The 22,916-nt window shown below is 40.5% G+C and overlaps 1 protein-coding gene across 1 annotated transcript in view; it reads right to left on the reverse strand.

Annotated features, from left to right (window-relative positions):
* LOC126175522 (alanine--glyoxylate aminotransferase-like) overlaps positions 1 to 22,916 on the reverse strand; it is a 105,772-nt gene that overhangs the window by 34,563 nt on the left and 48,293 nt on the right. The gene's annotated exons all lie outside the window — the stretch shown is intronic.

Below are 22,916 nucleotides of genomic sequence, written 5' to 3' on the forward strand. Positions count from 1 at the left end.
ATTGTGTTCGAGTATAATGACTTTTCTGGAGACTAGAAATCTACTCTGTAGGAATCAGCATGGGTTTCGAAAAAGACGGTCATGTGAAACCCAGCTCGCGCTATTCGTCCATGAGGCTCAGAGGGCCATAGACACGGGTTCCCAGGTAGATGCCGTGTTTCTTGACTTCCGCAAGGCGTTCGATACAGTTCCCCACAGTCGTTTAATGAACAAAGTAAGAGCATATGGACTATCAGACCAATTGTGTGATTGTATTGAGGAGTTCCTAGATAACAGGACGCAGCATGTCGTTCTCAATGGAGAGAAGTCTTCCGAAGTGAGAGTGATTTCGGGTGTGCCGCAGGGGAGTGTCATAGGACCGTTGCTATTCACAATATACATAAATGACCTGGTGGATGACATCGGAAGTTCACTGAGGCTTTTTGCAGATGATGCTGTGGTGTATCGAGAGGTTGTAACAATGCAAAATTGTACTGAAATGCAGGAGGATCTGCAGCGAATTGACGCATGGTGCAGGGAATGGCATTTGAATCTCAATGTAGACAAGTGTAATGTGCTGCGAATACACAGAAAGATAGATCCTTTATCATTTAGCTACAAAATAGCAGGTCAGCAACTGGAAGCAGTTAATACCATAAATTATCTGGGAGTACGCATTAGGAGTGATTTAAAATGGAATGATCAGATGCCAGACTGAGTTTCATTGGGAGAATCCTAAGGAAATGCAATCTGAAAACAAAGGAAGTAGGTTACAGTACGCTTGTTCGCCCACTGCTTGAATACTGCTCAGCAGTGTGGGATCCGTACCAGATAGGGTTGATAGAAGATATAGAGAAGATCCAACGGAGAGCAGCGCGCTTCGTTACAGGATCATTTAGTAATCGCGAAAGCGTTACGGAGATGATACATAAACTCCAGTGGAAGACTCTGCAGGAGAGACACTTAGTAGCTCGGTACGGGCTTTTGTCAAAGTTTCGAGAACATACCTTCACCGAAGAGTCAAGCAGTATATTGCTCCCTCCTACGTATATCTCGCGAAGAGACCATGAGGATAAAGTCAGAGAGATTAGAGCCCACACAGAGGCATACCGACAATCCTTCTTTCCACGAACAATACGAGACTGGAATAGAAGGGAGAACCGATAGAGGTACTCAAGGTACCCTCCGCCAAACACCGTCAGGTGGCTTGCGGAGTATGGATGTAGATGTAGATGTAGATGTAGATGTAGATATTCATAAATGAATTCCTATCCTGCTTTGAAGAAGCTTTTCCTAAAAAGTTTGTTAGGAACAAGATTTCCTCATCCTTAAAGAAGTCATGGATCACAAAGGATATTAGAGTGTCATGTAAATGTAAGAAGGAACTTTATATTGCAACCAGAGGGTCCAGGGTCAGAGAATTAATCAGCCATTATAAAATGTATTGTAAATCCTAAAGAAAGTTATTCAGACATCAAAAGCACTGTATTATGTAAAAGAACTTGATAACTCCAATAATAAAATGAAGACATCTGGCGAACAGTTAGCAAGGAACAGGGAACAATAAAAAAAGGCCTGTAGAAAACTTCAAAATCAAATGTGAAGTGAATCTTCTGCAAAATCCTGAGATCATAGCTGAAATCTTTAATAAACACTTCCTGTCAATGTCTGAGCAAATAGGCTGCAAGGGAGAATGATGCCTTGACCTTTCTGCAAACTGCTGTCCCTAACAATTTCATTCAAGTGCATATTAGGCCTATTACAGTATTAGAAAGTGAAAGAACAATTGCCTCCATCAAAACCAAGAACTCCTGTGGAGTAGACAATATTTCTAGTAAATTGTTAAAACAGTATTGTACACCTGTAAGCAGTATACTGTGTCATATTTTCAATGCCTCTTTGCAACAAGGAATTGTTCCTGATAGACGTAAGTACGATTTCATAAAGCCTCTCTTTAAGAAGGGGGAGAAAACTGATTTTACAAATTTCAAACCAATATCTCTCCTGACTATGTTTTCAAAGGTACTAGAAAAACTTATGTGTTCTACACTTTTAGAACTCCTACATACATTCAATATTCTTAGCAAACATCAGTTTGGTTTCCAGAAAGGTCTGTCAACTGAACAAGTGATATATGCCTTTATTGATAAGGTTTTGGAATCTCTAAATGAGAAAATGGTAAACCACCAAATACTATTACTAAAGGCAGACCATCTAGGAATAAGCGGTGTAACAAACAACTGGTGTCAATCATACCTGACAGATAGGAAACAGAAAGTAGTCTTAGGTAAGTCAGACAATTTGTGTGGGGGAATGATTTCATCAGAATGGAGTGCCACAGAGCTCTGTTCTTGTTCCTTTACTGTTCCTGTTATTTATAAATGATTTACCTTATTCTACCATGATACAGTGTAATTTTATCATCTTTGCAGATGACACAAACATAATGGTTAATGATCATAAATGGGAAATGTTGAAGAGTCTGTTAATATTATTCTTATAGATTTAATGAAATGGTTTACTGCAAATGGTCTTTCACTAAACCTTCGTAAGACAAATTATATTCAGTCCATCCCAACTGCCAAAACCAAGAAAGAAATGACTGTTAAATATGCCACACAGGTCATAGAAAGAGTGGAAGTCATGAAGTTTCTAGGCATGAAGATTGATTGTAGAGTAAACTGGTCCCATCACATTTTAGATCTTTACAAGAGACTCAGCTCTTCAATTTTTGCAATGCGGATCATCTATGACAGTGCAAACTTAAGCATTAAAAAAGCAGCATACTATGGTTACTTCCATTCTTTGACAGCATATTGAATTGTTTTCTGGGGAAATCAACCACTTGCAAAGAAAATATTCATTGCTCAGAAGTGTGTTGTAAGAGTGATGTGCGGTGTAGACCCTAGATGTAGTTGCAGAAGTCTATTCTTTACAAATTCTTTTACAAGTGTTCAGAAAATTAGGTAGGTACTCATTTCATGATCAAGCAGCTTTGATTCATACAAACTCAAGGAATCTGAGAAATAAATAGATATTTTTGTTTGTAAAATATGGGAAGTGAAATGTAGTTGAATCTGAGAAATACATAGCAATTTTTGTTTCAAAAATATGGGAAGCAAAAGATAGTTGAATAATACAGTCATAATTTAGATGAAAGAACTTTAATTAAAGCAGTTATAACTGTTTAATTAATGGCCATAATTCTAATTGTACAGAATGTGTCAGTGACAGAAATGGAACAAAAATTGGTAGGTGAATATTTCTATGTCTACGTGGACACTCTGCAAGACACTGTACAGTGCATAGAATAAGGTCCATTGTACCAGTTTGATTGATTTTACATTGTATTCCATTCATGTATAGTGTGGGTGAAAGTTATTGTTTTTTATGCCTCTTTATGTGCCCTAATATCTTTCACCTTATTCTCTAGATCCCTGTGCAAGAAATACATTTCAGGATTAAAATATGGAAAGACCACAAGAAATGCATGCTTGCACATAAATGCTGATGCTAGCCAAGCCTGGAGGTTGCACTGTTGTATCTGAGCATGAACAACACCTGTGCAACATGCTCAATATGTTAAAATGTCAGTTATGGTCAGAACACTATTCTGTTCAGCTGCACGGGCATCATGTTGGAGCTAAGTGAATTTCAACCTGCACTAATTCTTGGTGCTCACATGATGGGAGCATTCATAACCCAGGTAACCAACATGTAATGTATTGCGAGTACATAGGAAGAAGGATCCTTTATTGTATGATTATATGATAGCAGAATAAACACTGGTAGCAGTTATTTCTGTAAAATATCTGGGATTATGCATACAGAATGATTTGAAGTGGAATGATCATATAAAATTAATTGTTAGTAAGGCGGGTGCCAGGTTGAGATACATTGGGAGAGTCCTTAGAAAATGTAGTCCATCAACAAAGGAGGTGGCTTACAAAACACTCGTTTGACCTATTCTTGAGTATTGCTCATCCGTGTGGGATCCATACCAGGTCAGGTTGACAGAGGAGATAGAGAAGATCCAAAGAAGAGCTGCGCATTTTGTCACAAGGTTATTTGGTAAGTGTGATAGCCTTATGGAGATGTTTAGCAGACTCAAGTGGCAGACTCTGCAAGAGAGGCGCTCTGCATTGCGGTGTAGCTTGCTGTCCAGGTTTCGAGAGGATTTGTTTCTGGATGAGGTATCGAATATATTGCTTCCCCCTACTTATACCTCCCAAGGAGATCATGAATGTAAAATTAGAGAGATTCAAGCATTCACGGAGGCTTTCCCGCAGTCATTCATCCCGCTAAACATATGCGACTTGAACAGGAAAGGGAGGTAATGATAGTGGCACGTAAAGTGCCTTCCGCTACACACTGTTGGGTGGCTTTTGGAGTATAAATGTAGATGTAGATGTAGATGTATAGTGTTTCAAGAGGGACTTATCAAAGATTTATCCTGCATATATGGAAAGCAGAAAATCAGCAACTGCTAAGTTGCAAGAGAGGCTGATTGTTTGTTGATTGATTGTGACAGACAGTCACTGAAAAGGAAGAGGACTGGACTGAAAATAAGGGGATGACAACTGCAAAAGACACTGCAGAACTGAAACATTTGTGAACCCTGCTAGCACTAAAACAACATGAGGGAGCTCCATAAGCCGGGGATTATAGGGTGAGCTGGAATTTCAAAACCACTCATCAGTGACGCAAATGTCTGTAATAGAAAAACATGGTACTACAACCATAAAACCTGGAGTATGGAGCAATGAAACAAAGTCATTTGGTCAGGTGAGTCATGTGTTACAGTTTCCAGCTTCTAGCCAAGTTAACATACCAAGAATGAAACATGGTTGAGGTTTGGTGACGATTTGAGCCCTGACAATTATGTGACAATTTCAGCTGATCAGGCCCATCCTATGGTACTATGTTTGTTCCTCAATGGTGATGTTGTGTTCCAAGATTACAGACCCCTTGTTCACACAGCTCACATCATTCAGGACAGGTTTTGTGCTGAATGAATTGTTGCACCGCCCTTGCCATCACAGTCAATGCACCTCAGTATTATTGTCACTTTTTGGTGTACTTTGGAGGGATGGGAGTGTGCTTCGAATACAAGTCTCCTAAAGTCATCCCACAGGATTTTTCAAGAATTATGTCATCATTGTTCCATCGATTCCCAGTTAAGTTCCCTGATCATTTGTGTTGGACTTTCGTATGGGCTAACAAACCTGGTATGATCCTAGGAGGTCATCTCTGAGTTTGTTCAATATCTGTCGCCATGCCTACTTCATAAGGACTCCAAAAACAGGAACAATACTCTATAATTTGTCACACTAAGGCCTTGGCCACACAGGAGTGTTTCTCATGCAGTGGCTGGCACTTGATGTGTATTCCCAGGGCATGTGGCCTGTAGTTGAAGAAGTGTCATGATGATCTCTCCATTGGGAGATAACCATGAGAAAAAGATTGAATAATCAACGAAAGGATAATGTTCTACAAGTTGTGGGTAATAGTCATGGTGGCTGGAATGCAGTTGTACGGGAAGAAGCAGAAGAAATAGTTACAGGGGAATATGGGCTTGGGACAAGGAATGAGAGAGAAGAAACACTAATTGAGTTATGCAATAAATTTGTGCTAGTAATAGTGAATACCCTGTTCAAGAACCACAAGAAGAGGAGGTATACATGGAAAAGGCTAGGTGACATGGGAAGATTCAATTAGATTATATAAAGTTCAGACAGAGATTCCGAAATCAGATACTGGATAGTAAGGCATACCCAGGAGCAGATACAGATCACAATGTAGTAATGATGAAGAGTGGGCTGAAATTTAAGAGATTAGTCACGAAGAATGAATATGCAAAGAAGTGGGATACAGAAGTACTAAGGAATGATAAGATATGCTTGAAGTTCTCAAAGGCTACAGATACAACAATAAGGAATAGCTCAATAAGGAATAGCTCAATTGGCACCACAATTGAAGAGGAATGGATATCTCTAAAATGGGCAATCACAAAAGTTGGAAAGGAAAACATAAGTACAAATAAGGTAACTGTGAAGAAACCATGGGTAACAGATGGAATACTTTAGTTGTTCGATAAAAGAAGGAAGTACAAAAATGTTCAGGGAAATTCAGGAGTAAAGAAATGCAAGCCACTGAGGAAAGATATAAATAGGAAGTGCAGGGAAGCTTAAGTAAAATGGATGCATGAAAAATGTGAAGTAATTGAAAAAGAAATGACTGATGGAAGGACTGACTCAGCAAAAAGGAAAGTCAAAACAACTGTCAGTGAAATTAAAACCAAGGGTGGTAACATTAATAGTGAAATGGGAATTCTACTGTTAAATGCAGAGGAGAGAGTGGATAGGTGGAAAGAGTAGTACATTGAAGGCTTCTATGAGGGGTAAAACGTGTCTAATGTGATAGAAGAAGAATCAGGAGTAAATGTAGAAGAGATTGGGGATCCAATATTAGAATCAGAATTTAAAGGAGCTTTGGAGAACTTAATATTGAATAAGGCAGAAGGATAGATAACATTCCATTGGAAATTCTAAAATTGTTGGGGGAAGTGGCAACAAAATGATTATTCATGTTGGTGTGTAGAATGTAAGAGTCTGGCAACATACCACATGACTTAGAAAAAACTATCATCCATACTATTCCCAAGACTGCAAGAACTGCCAAATGTGAGAATTATTGCACAATCAGCTTAACAGCTCATGCATCTAAGTTGCTGACAAGAATAATATACAGAAGAATGGAAAAGGAAATTGAGGATGAGTTAGATGACAATCTATTTGACTTTGGGTAAGGTAAATGCACCAGAGAGGAAATTCTGATGTTGCAGTTGATAATGGAAGCAAGACTAAAGAAAAATCAAGACATGTTTACAGAATTTATGGATCTGGAAAAAGCATTCGCCAGTGTAAAGTGGTGCAAGATGTTCAGAATTCTGAGAAAAATAGTAATAAGATATACCGTATTTACTCGAATCTAAGCCGCACTCGAATCTAAGCCGCACCTGAAAAATGAGACTCGAAATCAAGGAAAAAAATTTTCCCGAATCTAAGCCGCACCTGAAGTTTGAGACTCGAAATTCAAGAGGTGAGAAAAGTTTTAGGCCACACATCCAAATCGAAACAAAGTTGGTCCATTGTAATATGAGACTCAATTTAGGTCGAATAAATGACGATACAGCTACAGTAGTTTGGTTCGAGTCGTAAGCTTAGCAGTTAAGCTGCACCAGATAGCCATTGCTAGGCGTCAGTCGCTCCGTCCGTATTTATACGGGTACCCTTCTTTTTCACGTGCTTCATCTGGTTTGAATTGACTGCTTATTTTTCTTTGAACTGATAAGTGTCGTTCTCTTTGTTATAGGTGTTTACATCACTCTAAGCTGAAAATGCATTACTGTACTGTCATGCATTGTTTGTCGCATTCTGATAATGAGTGTTTACGACCTGTCACCGTTTGCGGCATGGCTTGCTTTTGTGCGCGCTACCGCCGCTTAGGCGCTTACAATTAAAAAAAAAGATAGGAATCGTCTCATTATCAAAACAATGACAAGAGACTGCTATTTGTTGTTACGTACACTGCTGCTTTCTTTGATAATGATCAACAAGAACCAAATAATAGGCTGCGTATGATAGAAGATGTTCTGAACGAGAGTTTAGCAAAAATTTTTCTCAGTTTGAAAATCTTTGCAGACGCTTCTTTAGTACATTATATTCTGCACAGAAATAAGTCATCTTAGATTTAAAAATCTAGTCAATTGCCGTGCTTCAATTCTGACTGTATCACTATTAGGCATAAGAATAATACGAATAAAAACATTACATGATATGTATATTCTTCCGCGTTTGTTGTTGTCTCACTCTAGTTTCGTATTTTATAAGGCAGACAGGATTTAAATGAGATAGCAGCAAATACGAAAGAATGCATGGTAAAATGTTTATATTCGTATTATTCTTATGGTGAAGAGAATACTGCGTGTGATTCACAATTCATAAAAGTTCCTATTAGCAACCATCTCTTCTGACAGGTAGGAAAAAATTCAGAACTTAGAGTTGGCCATATTGACAAACATCCCAAACAGTCTTGCCAGTCAGATTTTCGTAGTACATAGAAATGCTGCTACATTCGAAGATGAACAATACGGAATTTGTATTTACTTCGTCGGATAATGTACGAAAATGCAGTGGTTCGAAACTCGGGGCGGAGAAAAAAGCTCGTCTTCCACCTTTCTTTTAATTTTTTTACTGATGCAGAGGTTTTGGTGCCAGTATTTGTCTTTGTGCCTGCAAAGTATGCCCGTGTAGCGCTACACATATTCGAAGGCAGAAGTTAGTTGTGGCGGCACCTACCAACATTTTTCAGAACTTCCACTTACTTTGCACTCGATTCTAAGCCGCAGGCGGTTTTTTGGATTACAGAAAACGGAAAAAAGTGTGGCTTAGATTTGAGTAAATACGGTAGGGAGAGATGGATAAAATACAATGTGTAAAAGAGCCAAGAGGGAATAGTAAGAGTGGATGAGCAAGAATAAAGTGCTTGGATTAAAAAAAGGTGTAAGACAGGGATGTAGTCTTTCCCCCCTACTGTTCAATCTTTGTATTAAAGAAGCAATGGTAGAAATAAAAGAAAGGTTCAGGAGTGGGATTAAAGTTTGTGGTGAAAGGATATCAATGATATGATTTTCTGTTGACATTTCCATCCTGAGTGGAAGTGGAGAAGAATTACAGGATGTGCTGAAAGGAATGAACAGTCTGATTAGTACAGAATATGGATTTAGAGTAAATCAAAGAAAGACAAAAGAAATGAGGAGTAGCAGAAATGAGAACAGCAAGAAACTTAACATCACGATTGATGGTCAAGAAGTAGATGAAGTTAAGGGATTCTGCTACCTAGACAGCAAAATAACCAATGATGGATGGAGTATGGAGGACATCAAAAGCAGACTATCACCGGCAAAAAGGGCATTCCTGGCCAGGAGAAGTCTATTAATATCAAACATAGGCCATAATTTGAGAAAGAAATTTCTGAGAATGTATGTCTGGAGCACAGCATTGTTTGGTAGTGGGAAAACTGGAACAAAAGAAACCGAAGCATTTGAAATGCCATGCTACAGATGAATATTGAAAATTAGGTGGAATGATAAGGTAAGAAATGTGGTGGTTCTGCGCAGAATTGGAGAGGAAAGGTATATGTGGAAAACACTGATAAGAAGAAGAGACAGGATGATAGGACATTTGTTAAGACACCAGGAAAAGACTTCAATGGTACTAGAGGGAGCAGTAAAGAGCAAAAACTGTAGCGGAAGACAGAGATTGGAATACATCCAACAAATAATTGAGGACATAGGTTGCAAGTGCTACTATGAGATGAAGAGGTTGGCACAGGAAAGGAATTCATGGCAGGCTGCATCTAACCAGCCAGATGTCTTAAAAACAAGAGCAGGTAGCCTTTTTTACTCCCATACTATGAGTATACATTTGTATTGGACAATAATGTCTAGGATGTTGCAATGCTGTAGGACTTTAAGGTTTGATATCATAGACTAGTTTTGAAGTAATTAAACTATTATATATTGTCACAGAAGGAACTCAGTAGCACATTTGCTGTAGTGTAGTGGTTATGATACTAGACTGTTGCATGGAGGGTCATGAGTTCAAGACTCACCTGAACCGTAAAATTTTAATTTCTGTATTCACTTCGAGTATATTCTAGAAGTATCCACAAATTGCAAGAATCATTGTACTGGAATGTTCTGTAGCTTTATGTATACCATACGTGTTCTGGCCGAAGGCAGTTCGCTCCGTGCTCTTGTATGTGCCAGTGCTGAATAAATCATTGTTAAGTGAAGTTAGTGTTCATCATTAGTGTTCATCTTCTATGTGACATTATTCTGGTGGAGATGCTGGGTATTGGAACTTGTGATACCACACATTATCAATGACACAGTGACATCCATCAGGCCACGACAGAGCCACCCTTTACACGGCGAGAAACCTGAGTTAGAGCTATATTCAACAGATCGCAATCTATCAGAGACAGAAGAAGAAGAGGACATCACGATGATAGCAACTGTGTGCCACCACATGAGACATCCTTCTGGGTTCTCTGGTGACAGTGGCCAAGATCCAAACAAGTGGCTGAAGGTATATGAGTGTAAAGCCAAATTTAACAAATGGGATGACACCGTGTGTTTGGCTAATGTATTTTTCTACTTGGAGGGCACTGCCAAGCAATGGTATGAGAACAATGAGGACAAGTTCACAGGCTGGGAAGTATTCCAGGCAGAACTGCACAAGTATTTCGGCGACACACAATGACAGAAGTGCTAGGCTGAAGATAAATTAAAGTGCAGAGCACAGTGGCCAGGAGAAACAGCATCCTACTTTCAAGACCTCTTGGAGCTGTGTAAAATAGTGGATCCTAGTATGAAGGAGGAAGATAAGGTTGCACATCTCATGAAGGGTGTTGCTGAAGACATGTATCAAGCCCTACTCCTGAAGGAGGTTTCGACAGTAGACGACTTCATAAAATGGTGCCAGTATATCGAGAAAATGCATCGAAAAAGAATTACATGCAAGAAGTTTGAATGGCTTCCAAACATCGTATCGATGTCTGTGATGGAGGAAGAAAGTGGTTTCACAAGTGTTCTTCATCAGATAGTGATAGAGAAAGTTCAGAAGCCACACCAACACGCCAATCGAGGTCTCTGCCGCCATTTAGAAGCTCCAGCCGATCACCTAGCCACTGCAACCTGTAAAACTAAATGGTGCAACCTTCCTCGGAAGTGAGGCCACCAAAGAGAAAAATCCTCCACCATCGATCACTACAAAAATGACTGGAAACTACGTTGATATCCTCATGGATGGCTGACCAGCCCAAGCTCTTGTGGACTCTGGAGCATCATATTCAGTCATTTAGGAGAAGTACCGTCGCCAGTCGCAGAAAACCATATTCGTTGACAGCAAAACATCTCTGCTGAAGGGGGCTAATGGGAAATATGTAAAACCTACAGGAAGATGTGCCATTTGTGTGGGTATAAGTGGCCATACACATCATTTAGAATTCATCGCCTTACAAGATTGTAGTCATGACGTCATTCTCAGATGGGACTTTTTGAAAGCTACTCAGGCAATTATAGATTATGGTCACTCAAAGACTATGAAATATGAGGTGAGATACTGTGGACAGGAAGATGCGCATTTGAGTGTGTGGAGACTACGTGTGCTGGATGAAGAGATCATTCCTGCAGTCAGCGCTAGAAAGGTAACTGTCATGTGTCATGCCATACATCAACCCCTGGATCATAGTGGAATGTAAGAGAAGCATACCACTGAAGAATAACTTGATCATCCCAGCCTCTGCCATCTCATTTAAGAATGGATTCAGTGAATTGTGGATAGTTAACTGTCACCAAGAACTGCAGATCCTTCCAAGATCCATGTGCATAGCAAACGTGCCAAGTCTGTGGATGAAATTAGTGCTAACACTACACGACAAGATCTTCCAGCTTGATTATCACCAGATATCAATAAGGAACAACAGAGGAAACTACTTGCCATTCTTCAAGAGTTCTCTGAATGCTTCAATCCACAGGTGAAGAGCAAATTAGAAAAATTTATGGTGAAGCACCAGATTAGCAGTGGAGACAATCAACCAATAAGCAAGACAGCATACTGTGTGTCAGCAACAGAACATCAAATAATTCATGACAAGGTAGAGAAAATGATGAAGAATGACATCATTCTGCCTTTGCAGAGCCCATGGTCGTCACCAGTGATTCTTGTCAGGAAGAAGGATGGCAGTTGGCATTTTTGTGTTGATTTCAGGAAGCTTAATAAGATAACTAAAAAGGACATTTACCCTTTTCCATGAATTGATAATACACTAGATTGTCTGAAGGGGGCTAAGTTTTTCTCAACCATGGACATGTACTTGGGATACTGGCAAATTGAAGTAGATGAGGCTGATCATTAGAAAACTGAATTCATCACCCCTGAGGGCCTGTATGAGTTTAAGGTAATGCCGTTTGGTTTGTGTAATGCACCAGCAACTTTTGAACGGATGGTGGATAATCTTCTAAGGCACCTGAAGTGGATGATGTGTCTTTGTTATTTAGATGACATTATAGTACTCTCAGAGACATTTGATGAACACATAAAAAGACTGAGGGCCATTCTTAAATGTCTCCAATAATGCGGACTGAAACTTAATCCAAGAAAATGTCTCTTTGGAGCAAAAGAAATCAAAATACTTCGACACCTTGTGTCAAACGAAGGTGTGCAGCCAGACCCAGGAAAGGTGAGATCTATAACGGAATTTCCTATTCCTAAAAGTATTAGAGATGTGAGAGGCTTCCTCGGATTATGTTCTTATTACCATCATTTTATCAAAGACTTTTGTATCAGACCCAGGCCACTCCAAGAGTTGTTAAAAGCTGATGCTAAATTTATCTGGGGTGGTGCTCAACAAGATTCTTTTGATGTGCTGCGAAAAGCTCTGACAACTGACCCTGTACTTCGTCTGTATGATGAGAGAGCACCCACAGAACTACACACAGATGCCAGTGGGTATGGGATCGGTGCTGTTCTGGTGCAGATTTCTGATGGAAAAGAGGACACTTACAAAAGCTGAGAGAAACTACTCAACTACAGAAAGAGAATATCTTGCTGTGATCTGGGTCATGTGCAAATTTTGACAGTATCTCTATGGAAGGCCATTCTCAGTGGTTACAGACCATCGTTCACTTTGTTGGTTGACAGGTCTTAAGGATCCAACAGGATGAGTCACCAGGTGGTGGAAGAAAACACCAAGATGCCAACTGTCTCTCAAGAAACCCTGTGCAAGACCATCAAGATTTTGATGAAGATAGTGGCTGTCTCACTGCACTCCAGGATCTTTCTGCTGAGCAGAAGGACACCGAGATATCTCAAATTATGTTTGCCTTAAATCAGTCAGAGGATGTGAAAGGACAATTTAAGGTAGTTAATGGATTACTTTGCAAGAAAAACTTTGATCCATTTGGAAAGAGGTGGCTACCAGTGATTCCTAAACACATGTGCTTAGATGTTCTACAGAAATTCCATGACACACTTGAGGCCAGACATTTTAGATTTATTAAGGCATATGATAGTATCCACAAGAGATTTTTCTGGCCAGGTTTATTTAGGAATGTCCATCGCTATGTGTCACACTGTCAAGAGTTCCAAAGGAAAAGACAGTTCCTCAGAAAACACCTGGCCGACTCATACCAATTCCACCAGCTGAAATGCCTTTCCAGCATGTTGGGATTGACCTCCTCCAACGATTTCCAATGTCTGCTAGTGGCAATAGATGGATTATTGTTTGCACTGATTATCTGACATGCTATGCCATTACAAAAGCTGTGAAAACAGCCGAAGCATTCGAGGTAGCCAAATTCGTCATAGAAGACATTGTATTAAAACATGGTGCCCCAGGGTTGTTAATTATAGATTGAGGGAAAGTTTTTCAATCGAATCTTGTGACAGAAATGAACCATCGGTGCAACATTACTCATCACATAACGACTGCCTACCATCCGCAAACTAACGGGCTTACTGAACACTTTAATAAGACTTTGGCCAACATGCTATCAATGTTCATCAATATTGAGCAGAGCAACTGGGATGAGGTGCTACCTTTCTTGACGTTTGCCTACAACACTGCCAAACATGACACCACAGGATTTATGCCATTTTTCCTGGTGCATAGATGTGAGGCGATGACGACGATGGACACTGTGTTTCCATTAGATCCTGATGACATGGACAATGACTACATCAGCCAAGTGTTAACCAGAGCTGAGGAAACTCAGCAGTTAGCTCAACTCCTAATGCTGCAGGCTCAAGAAAACGATCACCGAAGGTATGATGCGAGCCACTGCCCTGTTGTTTACCAGCCTGGTGACCTCGTCTGGATCTTCACTCCTGTTCAGAAGGTTGGTCTCTCTGAGAAGTTACTCAGGCGCTACTTTGCACCTTATAAGGTTGTAAGACAGTTGTCTCATATTTTTTCTGAAGTTGAAGATTCTGACCCTGACTCAAGATGGCGAAACATCAGAGATATGGTCCACGTCCTTTGAATGAAGCCCTATAAGGATCCTGCAACCCAGGGGAAATTCAAAGCTCCAGTGACAGGCAACAAGCAGAAAGGTGGCAAAGAACATAGTGGCAAGGGAAGTTCTAAGAAGATCACTGCCAGGGCGAATATCAGTCATCGGGAGTCAGAGTATGCAGGACCAATGACTCGTTCCCGGACTAGGAGGACGTAACACTGAGACGCTGTTCTCTTAAGGAGGCAGCAATGTCACAGAAGATGAACGGCCCAGTCACCATAGTGTAGTGGTTATGATACTAATTTGTTGCATGGAGGGTTGTGAGTTCAAGACTCACCTGAACAGTAAAAGTTTTAATTTATGTATTCAGTTCGAATACATTCTAGAAGTATCCATATATGGCAAGAATCATTGTACTGGAATGTTCTGTAGCTGTATATATACCATATGTGTTCTGGCTGGAGGAAGTTTGCTCCGCACTCTTGTAAGTGCAGCAATCTGTGGGAATGCAGTGAAAAAGCATTGTGTAGCCAGCCTCATTCAGCAAACAACAGTATACATTGTCAATGTGACTTCCAGTGCAAGATGCATTTTTGGTAATAATAACAACAACAAAAGTTATAAAAATGCTCATACGGCCATAGCCTAACAACTTGTATATGATTTCCTGTCGAGATGCACTGCATTTTCCTTCTGGGAATCTTTCCAAATCTATGTCTTACATTCACCTTTTGTAATACTGATTTAACATGAATACTTATTCAATGTGACATGTTCCAGATATTCATCAGTTATCTTTTAATCAGATACTATCACACTTGTCCTCTTTGTTACAAGTGTTACCTTACATCCATCCATACTTAAAGAGAACTGCTATTCATTACAAAACCAGAAATTTTGGCCAAGTCTCTTCACATTTATCTTGTGATGAACCAACAATGATACACTGCTAGACAACAGCGTTGATAGAAACTACTCTTATAGTGCTGCTGATCCTATCACATGAACTGTTTATTATTTATTGGGACACACCCTTTGTTACTTTCATTTCTGTAGAATATTCATTCTCCAGAACAACATACAGGATTCTATCAATCAAATAGTCATTGAGCAAATAATATATTTGGCAAGATACTCCATATAATTATATCTTGGTTAGTAGTCAACAAAGTGGTGAAGCACTGAATGCTTTTTGTAAATGTGTTCATCTGCGTCTGTTGCTTACAAGATGACATAAGTGACTAAAGCAAGTTTTTCTTGAGTCAGTGCTAGTTTCATGAGATAAGATTGTTTTCATCCAGGAACATTGTAATGTTTAGTCTTAGAATATGCTTGAGGATCCTGCTCCAGACACATGAAATTTTGTGCATCCAATCTTTTATGCTCTCTGTAGACAGGAGTATCCTTTTCTATTCATCTGAGACTATTCAATGTGCAAGAGATTTGCCATAAACGTAAGCTGGGACAGATTCTAATTCCACAGCATATTTAATGTAAGTTCCAAATGGAACTCTCTTGTAGCCTGGTGCCTTGTCTGATTTGAGTAGTCTGAATTGTTTTTCAAAACTGGGAATTCTGATACCAGGATCCGTAATTTATGCTGCTAAGCAGTGGTCAAATATCGATGTGGTAGCATCCTCATGTGTGGGTACATTTTTCACTACAGGCTTTAGTATTTCTGCTTTCTGTCTGCTGCTTTTTGTTTCAACACTATAGAGATTGAGTGGAAGATTTGGACCTGTCCACTCATTTTACACATGATCAGAACTTCCTTGGATTAAATGATAAATCTTTTCACAGGATCTGACTGAAAAGTCCTGCAGACTTCTTCTTACGGTTAAATGAGTTACTATTAACTTTTTCCCATCAGTTCCCATGAAGTTTCACAGTGTTTAGCACATTGGACTTTCATTTGAGAGGACAACAGTTCAAATCCCTGTCTGGCCATCCGGATTTAGGTTTTCTGTGATTTCCCTAAATTGCTTAAGGCAAATGCCAGGTTTCTTTGAAAGGACACAGCTGATTTCCTTTAGGACCTTTCCTAATCTGAGCTTGTGCCCCATCTCTGATGACATGTGGTCAACAGGACATTACACTCTAATCTTCCTCACTTTCATGCAGTAGTTGTCATAATATTCTCTGAAAGATGTTATTGAACCATGATGGGTTTTTTATTACTTTACTTGGGATGTACCTACAGCTGTAGCCACAGTTGTCCTGAGGTTCTTAGATGTTCACTAAATGTTCTCTGATCATCCTTTGTGTAAGTTGACAGTGACATTCTGTTGCTCTGACCAAACATGAATATCCTCCCAAACTTTCATAATGTTTTGGTCTTTGGTGATTGTTGTTCCAGTAATAACATAATGGTCACAAATCCCTCTTTTTACTGCTGAAAACCGTGAAAAGATTGGGTCTGTTTATAACTGGGAGGTCTAAAATTTTTTTTTGGTATGGGCTGTTGGACTAGTTGTCTGAGACAGTTGTGAGACAACATTTCCATTATTACTTTACAAGTCTGTTTGCCCTTGCTGCTGATAACATACATGTAGCTTTAGTAGTGGATATTGGGCAGATTAAAGTCACCACCTGCTATTACCATATGGTCAGGGTGTTTCCATACCATCAAGTTTAGGCTGTCTTTACATGATACTGTGACTAAGGTGTCAGAATCTATTCATTGGTAAACACATATAATTACTAGCCTTTCCTCTGCAGATTTGCCCGGACATGTATTCAACACGTATATTGCACAGACATACTCCTCCCCCTACTCTTGGACCAAATCCTCCTCCCCGCACTCAGCCCATTTCTCTGATCATCTCCTCCTTCCCCACCTCTGCCCTTCTCCGCTTGCCCCCTTTCTCTGTCCATCCCCTTCTGGACTCACCTCACTCCACCCATCCTGTCTTCTATCCATCTCAAGTGTCTCCCAACTGTGCCCATCTGTAAGTGTAATCCCTGCAAAGTAGATTGATGAAAGCAGGCTGATATACTCAAAAGCAACACACCTGTAGTGCAGGGCAGCCTGCTTGTCAAGAGTAGGACAACCGTTTCCTGCTCCTAACATTTAGGCTGCCCTCTAAAGCACATCGATGAGCAGGTTATACTACTCCTGTGCAACACAACTGTCATGCAGGGCATCCTGTTAGACAGGGGCTGAAAAAATATGTTTGCCCATCGAAAAAAGTTATAATTCCAATTAGTTCGTTTCAGCGGGGGACATCCAATGATACTACACTCAACCCCAACTGCATACATGGGTGGTGGGGGAGCAACATTGAAATCTTCAGTGGGAACTCCAATTTTTTATTGCAGATTACAATTCTGCAGCAAAATCTACATATGTTTTGTCTGAAGTATTTGATTCATTTCGCCACAGATGGTGCAGTAATTGGAGGAGCAGGAGTGGGTACACAATCATAATTTACCTCATGCCACTCAATAGCCATTGAGTATCCATTGGCACATGGGATCCCACCTCCACACTGTACGGGTAGGACAGAAACCCCATTTGCAACATTGTATTACTCCAATATATCGAATAAGGGATTACTCGATGCATCACTGTGGCCATGGCTCGAAGCAAATGCAACTATACTTTTCCAATTAGAGTAAGTGTTCAAACATAGTGCCACCAACTTCTGTACACTTAGTGATCTGCTTTTCAAAAGACCATACACAGAATGGAAGCATATCTATGCAAATGTCAGCACAAGTGTTTCTGGTGGGGTTGACCATGTCTTCATGGTGTTGGCACTTGATAGTAGACCTTATCTTTTAACTATTCCCACAGACAGAACTATGGTGATGTCAGATCAAGCAACCTAGTGGGTCAAATAATAGGGCCGCTTCTGCCTATCCACCGACCAGTGCAAACATAGTCTAATACCTCCCGTGCTTCAATTGCGTAATGCTCTGGGCAACTGTCTTGCTGAAGCCACACTGTTGAATGTCCAGGCCAACATCCTGCAGTCATACCAGTAGTTCCTGTTCCAGAAACATTTGATATTTGTGCCCATTCAGCGTGCTTCTGATAAAATATGAACCAATGAACTTGTTTCCCCTGATACCACACCATATGTTAACCAACCAAGAATGTTGATGGTCAGCTTGCCATATTCAGTGGGGACTGTTTACACTCCAGTAATGCATGTTATGCCGGTTAATGCTACCATGTTTTTTGAGTAGAGACTCATTGGAAAATAATACCTCCGCAAAGAACGTGTGGGTTGTTTGTGCATTTGTTGATGTGCCCATTCACAAAACACTACCTGGTTATGGAAATCAATGCCATGAAGTTCTTGATGCAGTGACACATGGTGTAGTTGGTACAAGCTGAGCGCTTATCTGTGGGTTGTGGAACACTGCTGCTACTACAGCTATTTTATTAGTTTATCTTGTTACATGTTTGCTTCATTTCCTTTTGCTGGTCTGTATGCTGTCATCAGACATAAAGGCATTCACAACATTGTAAAAGAACAAATGAGGGTGAGCATTCTCTAGAAAATACTCAGTGCACAAGGCAACAATAGGCTCAACATATCTCCTACATTCTCTGTAGATCAGAATCATTTCAATTTTTTATTCTGTGACTGCAACAATCATCGTCCACTTGGATGTCTGTTCTGCAAATGATAAGTAGGTGTGAATGCAATAAACACTGTGCCAGTATTGTAATATTTAGAGCCATTATCTTTTCTGTGTCTGCACGCTACGCGAACTCGAGTTAGAATGTACTGCCTGTTACACAGGCACGATGGTGCATCGAGTACTTCCCTGTTCAATATGTCGGAGGAATATAACATTGCAAATGGGTTTTCTAACTAGAAGTTATGAAATACTTGCCTGTCCTACCCATGCAGCATGGAGATGGGGTCCTCTGTGCTACTGCATATTCGAGGGTCATTGAGTAGTATGTCGTATGTTACAATTGTGTATTCATTTTTATTCCTCCAATTACAGCACCATCTGTGGTGAAATGAAGAAAATTCTTAAGACAAAACATACATAGATTTTACCGTGGAATCATAGTATGCAATAAAGAATGGGGGTTCCCATCAAATATTTCAAAATTGCACCCCCACCACCCACACATGGGGTGGGTTGGTGGGTTGAGTGTAGTATCATCGGATGTCCCTCTCTGAGAGGGGGAAAAACTGAATTATAGCTTATTTTGATTTAATGTGTAGTTTTCAAGATATTTCAATGTCTTGAGTTAAATTGAACACCCTGTATGATACATAGCCAGCTTGATACATATATACTAATCTCTCCCCAGCAGCTACACCTGCATATATGTTCAACACACATACTGTACACATCTTCTTCTCCCTCTACTCTTGGTCCATCTCTTCCACCCGTTCCCCCCAGTTTGCCCATCTCCTCCTTCCCCTCTCTCTGTTAGTACCCTTCTCCCACCTCTGTCCATATCCTCCTTGCCTCCCGTCTCACCAATCTCTTTCTCCCCTGCTGCATGCCCACCTTTTTCTTGGCCCCTTTCTGTCCATTATCTTCATCCACATCTCTCTGCCCATTGCCTCCTCCACTCTTCTCTGCTCATCTCCTCTATATCACACTCTCTCAGCCTATCCCTTCCTGCTCCTCTGTCTGAATCCATCTAATTCTCCTCATTTCTCAATGTTTGATTCCTCTTCCTTCCCCTTTCTGTCAATCTACTCCTCCTCTCCCATCTCTCTCTGCACATCTTTTCCTCCTCCTCCTCCTCCTCCTGCTCTCTCTGTCCATCTTATCCTTCCCCTGTCTCTGTCTGAATCCTCCTGCCATAGTCTCTCTGTGCATGTCCTTTTGTTCCCCTCTCTCTATCCATGTCCTCCTACCCCTCCCTCTTCGCACCTCCTCATTCCCATCTCACCCTATTCATCTCCTCCTTCACCCTCTACTTACTTATGCACTCCTCCCCCAATTCCTATCCATCTCTTCCTCATCTTCTCATCTTTGCCCTCCTCCTGCCCCCTCTTCCTGTCCCTCCCTCGTTCTTCTCTCTTCGTCCATCCACTCCTGTTCCCCCTCCCTCTGTCCATTGCCTCCAGCCTACCTCTCTCTGTCCATCTTCTCCTCTATCCATCTCAAACTTCCCCAGCCACGTCCATCCACAAATATAACACCTGCAAAACAGATGGCTGAAACTCGCTGATACTACTCCACACAACACCCTTCCTCTGCAGGGCAGCCTACACGTCATGGGCTGGTCAACAATTTCTTGCCACTGATGTTTAGGCTGCCCTGGAAAGCAGATTGATAAAGCTTAGTGATTTTACTTCCAACCAGATGCCAAGCTGTGATGCAGAACAGCATATTTAGCAGGAGCTAAAACACATTTCTGCTAGTATTTCTGCTCCAATTGCAACCAGGAGGTTATAAAAGCCACAGTGCTGATACTTGTGAATTTTGCTTGTGTACCAAATATGGTTGAAATCAATCCAGGAGTTTGAGAGGAGATCCAGGACATATATACTTACAAACATACATACATACATACATATAGTCTGCTTTATATACTTCATACACTAGCCTTTTCCCTGTACTTCACCCATGTACATATGACACATGTATTGCACAAATTTACTTCTCTGCCACTCTTGAACCATCTCCTTCTCCCTCACAGCTCATCTCCACTTCCTCCTCTCTCTGACCATCTCCTACTGACTGTATCCTCCTAACCTCATCTCTCTGTCAGCAAATTCTCTCCCCTCTGTACATCTCCTTCTTGCCCCCCTTCTCTGACTCATCTCTTCCTCCTGCATCTCCCTCTGTCCATCTACACGCCCCTCTCCCATTGTCCATCTCCTCCTCCCCCTCTCTCTCTGTCGATCTCCTCCTGCTCCATTATCTCTATCCATCTCCTGCTGTCTCTCTCCCTGTCCCTGTCCTCCTCTTCCCTTCACTCTATTCATCCACTCCTGCCCCCCCCTCTCTGTTGAACCCCTCTTGCCCCTTTCTCCATGTTCCATGTTCATACTCTTTTACCCCCTCTCTGTCCATCTCCTCCTCTCTCTCAAACTTGAAAACCGAGTGTTTTTTTTATTTGTGTGTGTGTGTGTGTGTGTGTGTGTGTGTGTGTGTGTGTGTGTGTGTGTGTGTTGGGGGGGGGGGTGCATAATGGATAAGCAAAGCAGGTCGATGAGGCAGGTCTGTACTATTCCAACACAGCACAACTGTCATGCATGGCACCTTCCACTTGGTGGACAATTTCTCCTGGAATACACAGTGAGTGCTATTTGGTCTGATTTTCTCCTGTGATGGTATTTCCCTAAGGGGAGCCATCAAATGCCCAGCATTGGGACTGACAACCACTAGCAGCCCTTTCTTCCTCCTTTGTGGGTATTCTGACCATCATAGAAGAAAGACCACTATATAAACAGGAGAGAAAAATCTCATTAGCTCTTTCTCATTATCAACAGCAAGCAATGTCTCAAGCCTATTTGCTAGAGACTTCTGGCAATCACCTACATACAACCTTCCTCATGAAAAGGCTACTCACCTGTGAACTTCTTTCTAGCCACCATCAGTTGACCACACAATGCCACACCAGGTGTTTCTGCATTGGGAAACTACACTGCTACTCCATTACTGGTGCAGTAGGCAGTACTATTATGAAGCCAGCTTCTAGCTGTCCATGAACAGTAGTCAACTTCTTCATGACCTCATGATGGCCAGAATCCCTAGGCACATGAGGAACTACTAAATGATACTTCTGGTTGCTGTATCAAACAATCGATAACAGTTGTGCTAATAGCTGCACTGTCATACATTGCATGTCTAATATGTGAGATCCTAGAAATATGGTAAATGCAAAAACAAATTTCGAGATTAAAAGCACTACAAACATACAGTTACTATTTGCTGCTTACTTCCAATCAGAAGCACATAAAAATGTAACCTAATCACAATGCACAAAATTGAGCTGTTACTGCTGTGAGAGCTGGTGTACCTCATGCTGATAGCATGGGATCTGGTGCACTACTTGGAACATATCTTGCAACTGAGTTTTTCACAAAGCAGTCTTTGAATTTTTGATGTTATTTTCTTGAAATGATGGCCATTGAAATCTAAAGGAGGACAGCAGTCAGTCAGAGACATCTGTAATTTATTGTCCTTCTTTACATCTGAATATCCAATTGTCACTGTGCGCTGCCAGTATTCAGTGGATTCCAATTTAGTTCAGAGCCATTCACTAATGGCTGAATATATATGAGAGAATAGAGACAATTAATTGGATCTTTAATATAGTTTCATATAATACAATGGCTGTTATAATATAGCACCAGGAGAATAATAATGAAAGTGACATGACAGTTAAGGAACCGAAATTACATTCAGGAAGAAAAATGCTCAAATCCTATCTGGCCATCCAGATATGAGGTTCCTTAATTTTCAGTAATTAGTACATCTATACCAAGAGAAACTGCACTTTTGTCTTCCTTCCACATTCTTTTTCAATTAAAGCTTGTAATCTGTCTCCAATGACTCAGTCATTAACATTGTATTAAACTCTAATTTTCTGTCTTTTTCCCTTCTTTCATAATTTTGAAAAGTTTATTTTGATCCACCCTTTCACAAAGAAGTTTGAAATTTATTTTTCCATTGGTAAGAAGATCAAAGGTTATGAAGATGAGCCCTATAGTGCCAAATTTAACATAATTTATTGGCTGGGAATGAAACTGAAGCAGCAGTTATATCTGGAAGATACTGCCATGCTCATGGCAGTAATGTCTAGTGCTTGTGCTCAGTCTATTTTTGGACATTAGTGTAAGATATACCAGTAAACTATGATGTGCCTTTATAGTTTAAGTCACAGAAAATTTTTGTGATACAATTTAGACTAACCAAG

The sequence above is a fragment of the Schistocerca cancellata genome, chromosome 3 (genome assembly GCF_023864275.1).
Source record: "Schistocerca cancellata isolate TAMUIC-IGC-003103 chromosome 3, iqSchCanc2.1, whole genome shotgun sequence".
Classification (NCBI taxonomy): domain Eukaryota; kingdom Metazoa; phylum Arthropoda; class Insecta; order Orthoptera; family Acrididae; genus Schistocerca; species Schistocerca cancellata.